The sequence below is a fragment of the Pinus tabuliformis genome, chromosome 2_2, assembly GCF_031772625.1.
Source record: "Pinus tabuliformis cultivar Carrire ecotype Pingquan chromosome 2_2, CPIR1, whole genome shotgun sequence".
Taxonomy (NCBI): Eukaryota; Viridiplantae; Streptophyta; class Pinopsida; order Pinales; family Pinaceae; genus Pinus; species Pinus tabuliformis.
The window spans coordinates 323,166,682-323,174,060 of NC_142300.1; the positions used below are offsets into that span (position 1 = coordinate 323,166,682).

Genomic DNA, 7,379 nt, shown 5'->3' on the forward strand with positions numbered 1-7,379 from the left:
CAAACAAGCTTCTGATTATTAGGTGAAAGATCCAAGTACACAGTTACAATGGTGAGCCACTAGCTCCAATAGTGGAACATTAAGTCACTTCTTGCTTCTCCAAAGAATGGTCTTCTCTCCTATGCTAAGTTAGAGAAGTCAAAATTAGTTGTCCAAAGGGTAAGCCTCAAAAATCCTTTTGATTGAGTTATGAAGGTGTATTTATAACAAGAGGAATTACCTTTCATATCCCTATGACTCTTCAGCTTCCCTCGTGACTCTTAGACTTCTAATGTGACCTTTTGACTTCTAAAGACTCTTTTTTCCTTATATGAATATGTGAATTTTCATATTCCACATATGAATCTTGGACTTCCACACATTACATTTTCCCTTCCCTTTTGATAATTACATCATTACATCCGTAGATGATGTGCCAAGACACATGGACACACATGACAATGTGATGCCATTGGTACAAATCACAATTTGACAATGATGGTATGAACTTCATGATGAATTGGCAATGCCAAGCTTTTTCTCTTGTTTCTTTGTCTTCAATATTCATGAGAGGTATGTTCAGTACTTCATCTTCATGAAATATTTTCTTTGTTCTTCATCTTCACCCTCCAAGGGGATGAATGGTATGGAGTCTTCATGTGGTTCTGATCTAAACTGGTGTTCCTTCATCTTCTCACTTGATGACCTCTTCATGGTTTCAGCTTCACAAGTGTCTTTTAGCATAGTCTCCTTCTCCTCCTCTCTGAGCATCATCCTTTCATGTCAAGATATAGTACCTGCAAGTGAATTCCACTCATGACAAGAAAACATCAGTCCAAAAATCTCCTTGTCTAACTGGATTCATGAAAACGTTGATTGAGCTAGGACTGGGCAATGGAATGGGAGGAAGACATAGGGATTGTGAATTACATAGTTCTAGGGGCCAATAGTGATGGAATGAAGCTTGAGATTGCACAATGCACAGTTCTAGAGGCTCAGGTGAAGAAACTGCATAGTCAAGGAGCTTAGTGAGGCAATCTTGAGCCTTGAAATTTCCCAATGTGTAGTACATGAGAGAGATAGAGAGGCCTAGGGATTGCGCAATTGTGAAACTTAGGGAGGCAAGGATACAACCTGAGGCTTGTCACTGTGTAATGCGTAGAAGGAGACTGACTGGAAGGGTGAACTACGTAGTTGTGGAGGTTAGTGAGATAGTCTTGAGGCTTGAGGTTGTGCAATGCATAGTTATGGAGGGAGACTGATCAGTGGATTGTGTAGTTGTGTAATTCAAGGACTTAGGGAGACAACTTGATGACTAAGACTCCCTAATGTGTAGCAAGAGACTGGATAGGAGGTGGGATTTTGTAGTTTTTGAGGGCAGGGAGGAAATCCTTGAGCACTGAGACTGTGTAATGCGCAGTCCTTAGAGGCAAGAATTACGCATTAGGAAGTTCCAAGAAGGAAGGGGAAGCTTGATCCTTGCTACTGTGCAATGCGTAGTTCAAGGAGGCTGAGTTGCATCAAGTTCATCAGGCAGAAAGATTTTTAGGATTTGGCTAAGTGTTGGATCAGTAAAGTAGAAGTGAGACCAGGATTGAACTTATGAATGATCAGACACACTCAGAACAATTGAAAACACAACATTGAACACGGTACAAAATAACAAAATGATCCTCTTAATGCGACGATAATACAACAACCTCCTCCAAGTACAACACTTAGGGTACACTTTGCGACAACACTTGTACGACAATTCTCAAGACTTTGGGAATATGTCTGATGGACTTCGTTATGGTGAATAGGACACATTAGTGCAGGAGAACACATCAAAACTACCTTTTAAGAATGTACAATTGACTCCCTTCAACCGAGTGCAACACTTAAGATACACTTTGCAACAACAGTGACGACACTAGTACGAAAATGCATAAAACTTTGGGAATGGGTCTAATGTATTTCTATATGATAGATAGGATGCATTGGTACCAAAGGTGCCTCTTGAAATGAACCACAGCTCTGCTTTTATGATGCGTGACACTTCCCATGCCAAAAGACAACACTTGCGATAGTAAGAGAAAACTGCAAATGACACTTGCAATATGCGAACGAAATTGAAAGCAACACATGATAGAGAAAAGACAACATGAAAAAGACACTTATTAAAGTAAAAGAAAGAAAAATCAACAGTAGCAAACATGAAAGCAGCACTTGCAAAAGCGAAGGTTCACAAAAGAAACAGTTGGAAAAACTCACCGAAATAGATGTACAATTGCAACCAAAAGTGAGAGATTGTTAATTGAAAGTGCACATTGACTGTTGGCATAAGTTGAACATTGCATAGGTGCTACCTTGATGGACTATGTTATGTCTTTTCAAGCTTGCACAAAGGAATGTGTTCATGAACTTATTTCAGACTGAGCATGTCTAAGCAAGTGACTTCAACACTTTCAGTTTGAGAAGAAGACTCAAACACTTAATAGAGCATCAATCAACCATAAAGTGACTATGGAACGAATGATCACGAAATCAACAATAGGTTCCAAAATTCAAGTGCAGACAAAATTCGGAGGGTGTTGGTCACAGCAACAACACCTCCCCAATAAGGTGGTAGGTTCATTAGTATCAGAGTTTATATTATCAACCAATAGTTTATGTTTTTTAAATGTCGTGTTTTGATGGGGAAATTATGTAAGGTTTATACCTGCAAAAACCCTAATTTTATTTATTAATGACAAGCTATCAATGATAATTTTGTATATCTCCTAGATATGAGAAACAAGATAGAAATTTTGAAGCTAATTTTATGTACTACATGATGTATTTGTTGCAACAAGGCACATATTTATAATATAAATACTCTTTCCCATTAAAAAAAGGTGGATGGAAGGGCTTTAAATTTCATGAAATATTTTAAAATATTCTTAATAGTAAATCGCAAATCAAAGATTGAGATTTATCTCAAAAGTCATTATAACATTTTTGCTCTTTTAATTAAATAGATTAATTACGCTGTAAGGCGTTTCCCTCTTAAATGAACTCCCCCAAATGCCTTTCTGTCCTAATCATAGCCTTTAGATCTTTTGTTAGACGATTGAACAAAAATCAGCCATCTAATTTAATACAAAATGTTTTAAAACATTAAAAAACTTTATTGTATTAATTATTAGTTAATTAGGCCGATAGTTCACTCTCCACTTGACATCTGTGCGCCGAGCTTCCGGGAGAGTTCGTGGAGTTTATGGCTGTTTCCGTTTACGGTTTCATGGAGTTTATGGCTGTTTCAGTTTACGGGCTCCAGTTTCTATTTGTATAGTCGAATTGGCATTGGCAATGGCATCCCCTGTATCCTTATGACCCCAAAACCCTCTTGAAACTGAAATCGGGATAGAAATTGAAAGTTCGCCTCCTCGTTCTCACAATCTTCATCCTGCAGTTTTAGCGATTGACTCCTCATCCTCCACGGCTGCAATGACAGCCTCCACCTCATGTAATTCCCACAGCAATCACAACTTCTATGGTGATGTATTTATCAATCACAGAGGACCGGATGTTAAGAAATCCTTGGCTAACCATCTCTACCATCGCCTTCGTTTACACGGAATCCGAGTCTTTTTGGACCAGCCAAAATTGTATGAGGGGGGGGAGAATTTTTCTTCGGAAATAGAAGCTGCCATTAGAACTGCCTCAGTCCATGTGGCTATTTTCTCTCGTACATATGCAGAATCGACTTCGTGCTTAAATGAGCTCTTCCTAATGCCGGAGTCGAAGGCTCCTATTATTTCGGTGTTTTACGGTGTAAAACCAAATGATCTTCGTTTGTCGCAGGGCAAAGATGGAGTGTATGCTCAAGATCTATGCAACTTAGAAATCACGCAAACGGGTGAAGGGAAACAGTGATACGTCTCCACCAACATTCAAACCTGGAGAGATGCCCTTTCTCGTGTTGCAGAAATAAGGGGTTTCGATCTGGACGCATATAATGGGTGAGATCTCAACCCTCCCCTCTCAGTATTGTAGTACTTCACGCTGATTAGATATACATAGGTTAATGTTTCTCATTAGCTGTATTTATTTTCTTGTGAATAACCAGAGATGAAGGGGAGTTGCTAGATCAAGTGGTTGAATGCGTGTTGAAACAGGTGAAAAAACCGATATTCAATGTCGCCAAATATCGAACTGCTTTGGAGGAAAAGGTGAAGGATTTTGAAAATAGAGTCCTGTTGCAGCAGCAGCAGGAGAGTGGAAAGGTTCAGGTCGTGGGGATTGTTGGGTTGGGCGGGGTTGGAAACACAACCCTGGCGAAAGAACTCTTCAACAAGAAGAGGTCAAATTACAGTAAATCTTACTTTTTATGTGATATCAGGGAAAATGCAAATAAAGGTTCATTACATCATTTGTAGAGTGAACTTCTCAACGGCTTGACTCACTTTGATATTCATATAGACAGCGTCTATGAAGGCATATAGATTCTTAAAAGAAATCTCTCATGTTCTAATGCTTTCATAGTTTTTGATGACATAGATCAGGCAAATCAGCTGGATGCATTTTTGTCGGTTCAAAGTGTACTCAGGGCAGATAGCTTAATTTTGATTACATCTAGAGACAAAACTGTTCTCACAGATTCAGGAGTTCAAAACACATCAATTTATAAATTAACAGGCCTTGATGCACAACAGTCCCAGGAACTCTTTTGCTTGCATGCCTTTAGCCAGCCCTATCCACTTCCAGGGTTTGACTATCTCGTAGAGAAGTTCATAAAAGCCTGTGATGGGTTGCCTTTGTCTTTGAAAGTTTTTGGGGCACTCCTTAATGGCAAAGAAGAGCTATAATATTGGGAAGCCCTATTGAATAGACTTGAACAAATACTTCCCTCTGAGATCCGAATGAAACTTAAAATTAGTTTCGATGCGCTTAATCAAGTTGAACAACAGATATTCTTGGACATCGCCTGCTTCTTTGTAGGAGAAGAAAGGGATATGGCAATAAGAATATGGGACGGATCAGGCTGGAAAGGTTCGCTGGGGTTTGAACATCTACATAAGAGATGTCTTGTGGAGGTTATTGAAAACAAGATAAGAATGCATGAACAGCTTAGAGATAGGGGAAGAGAAATTGTAGAGGCTTCAGGATTGGCCCGTCGTATTTGGCATTGGACAGAGAACATTAATGATCTGTTGGAGCATTTCTCATACGTAAGTGCCCACATCAATCAAATCTTTATAAATTGTTTGATATAAATGTCTGTAAATTTTCTTATCCTTGTATTTCACCAATAAACAGGTATTTCACCAATAAAACTAGATGATCTTCGTTTGTCGCAGGGAAAAGATGGAGTGTATGCTCAAGATCTATGCAACTTAGAAATCACGCAAACGGGTGAAGGGAAACAGCGATACGACTCCACCAGCATTCAAACCTGGAGAGACGCCCTTTCTCATGTTGCAGAAATAAGGGGTTTCGATCTGGATGCATATAATGGGTGAGATCTCAACCCTCCCCTCTCAGTATTGTAGTACTTCACGCTGATTAGATATACATAGGTTAATGTTTCTCATTAGCTGTATTTATTTTCTTGTGAATAACCAAAGACGAAGGGGAGTTGCTAGATCAAGTGGTTGAATGCGTGTTGAAACAGGCGAAAAAACTAATATTCAATGTCGCCAAATATCAAACTGCTTTGGAGGAAAAGGTGAAGGATTTTGAAAATAGAGTCTTGTTGCAATAGCAGCAGGAGAGTGGAAAGGTTCAGGTCGTGGGGATTGTTGGGTTGGGCGAGGTTGGAAAGACAACCCTGGCGAAAGAACTCTTCAACAGGAAGAGGTCATATTACAGTAAATCTTACTTTTTATGTGATATCAGGGAAAATGCAAATAAAGGTTCATTACATCATTTGCAGAGTGAACTTCTCAACAGCTTGACTCACTTTGATATTCATATAGACAACTTCTATGAAGGCATATAAATTCTTAAAAGAAATCTCTCATGTTCTAATGCTTTCATAGTTTTTGATGACATAGATCAGGCAAATCAGCTGGATGCATTTTTGTCGGTTCAAAGTGTACTCAGAGAAGATAGCTTAATTTTGATTACATCTAGAGACAAAACTGTTCTCACAGATTCAGGAGTTCAAAACACATCAATTTATAAATTAATAGGCCTTGATGTACAACAATCCCAGGAACTCTTTTGCTTGCATGCCTTTAGCTAGCTCTATCCACTTCCAGGGTTTGACTATCTCGTAGAGAAGTTCATAAAAGCCTGTGATGGGTTGCCTTTGTCTTTGAAATTTTTTGGGGCACTCCTTAGTGGCAAAGAAGAGTTATCATATTGGGAAGCCCTATTGAATAGACATGAACAAATACTTCCCTCTGAGATCCGAATGAAACTTAAAATTAGTTTCGATGCGCTTAATCAAGATGAACAACAGATATTCTTGGACATCACCCGCTTCTTTGTAGGAGAAGAAAGGGATATGGCAATAAGAATATGGGACGGATCAGGCTGGAAAGGTTCGCTGGGGTTTGAACATCTACATAAGAGATGTCTCGTGGAGGTTATTGAAAACAAGATAAGAATGCATGAACAACTTAGAGATATGGGAAGAGAAATTGCGGAGGCTTCAGGATTAGCCCGTCGTATTTGGCGTTGGACAGAGAACATTAATGATCTGTTGGAGCATTTCTCATAAGTAAGTGCCCACATCAATCAAATCTTTATAAATTGTTTGATATAAATGTCTGTAAATTTTCTTATCCTTGTATTTCACCAATAAACAGGCAACCACGGAAGTGCGTGGAATTAGGGCGGCTGGTGTTGATAACCCAGATAGCAATGACAAGAGCTCTCAAATATCATGCTACAAAAGCTGGAGTCACCAGCTGCTTCAGCACTGCGTGAAGAAGCTTTGCCACAATACAGCTTATCGTGGCATTGCTACGAAGAAGTTGCAACTTCTTGATAGTAAAGGTGATCTGGTGGAGCGATTTTTGAGGAGGGTGCAATTACCAAACCTTATATGGATTCACTGGAATAAATGCCCCTGGTTTTCTCTACCTTCTTGGATACCTATGAAGAACCTTAAGGTTTTAGAAGTGCGGGGGAAGAAATTGAAATCATTGTAGCAATCCAGATATCAGGTAAATAAAATTTTGGCGATTTAAAGTATGTGTTTATTCGTTATTGATTTCAACAGTAGGATCTGCAACGAAATTAAATGGTTTTGCAGAAGCTAATCATCGAATTCTTTCTTATGATTAAAACCCTGGAACATTTTGCAGGCACCTTTGCTGTTGCGACAGTTAGTTATTTATTCTCCCTTTTCAAAGTTACCAAAATCAATAGGGCACTTTAAGCACCTCGAACTGATTGTCCTCCATAAGATTAATCTTAAAACTTTGCCA

The 7,379-nt window shown here is 39.0% G+C and overlaps 3 pseudogenes; all 3 read left to right on the top strand.

Moving 5' to 3' along the window:
* Positions 1-3,447: 3,447 nt before the first annotated feature.
* Positions 3,448-4,450, top strand: LOC149192588 (putative 2' cyclic ADP-D-ribose synthase BdTIR; annotated as a pseudogene).
* Positions 4,446-5,462, top strand: LOC149192589 (disease resistance protein RUN1-like; annotated as a pseudogene).
* Positions 5,463-5,598: 136 nt separating this feature from the next.
* LOC149192590 (disease resistance protein RUN1-like) lies at positions 5,599-7,027 on the top strand (annotated as a pseudogene).
* The last annotated feature ends 352 nt before the right edge of the window (positions 7,028-7,379 follow it).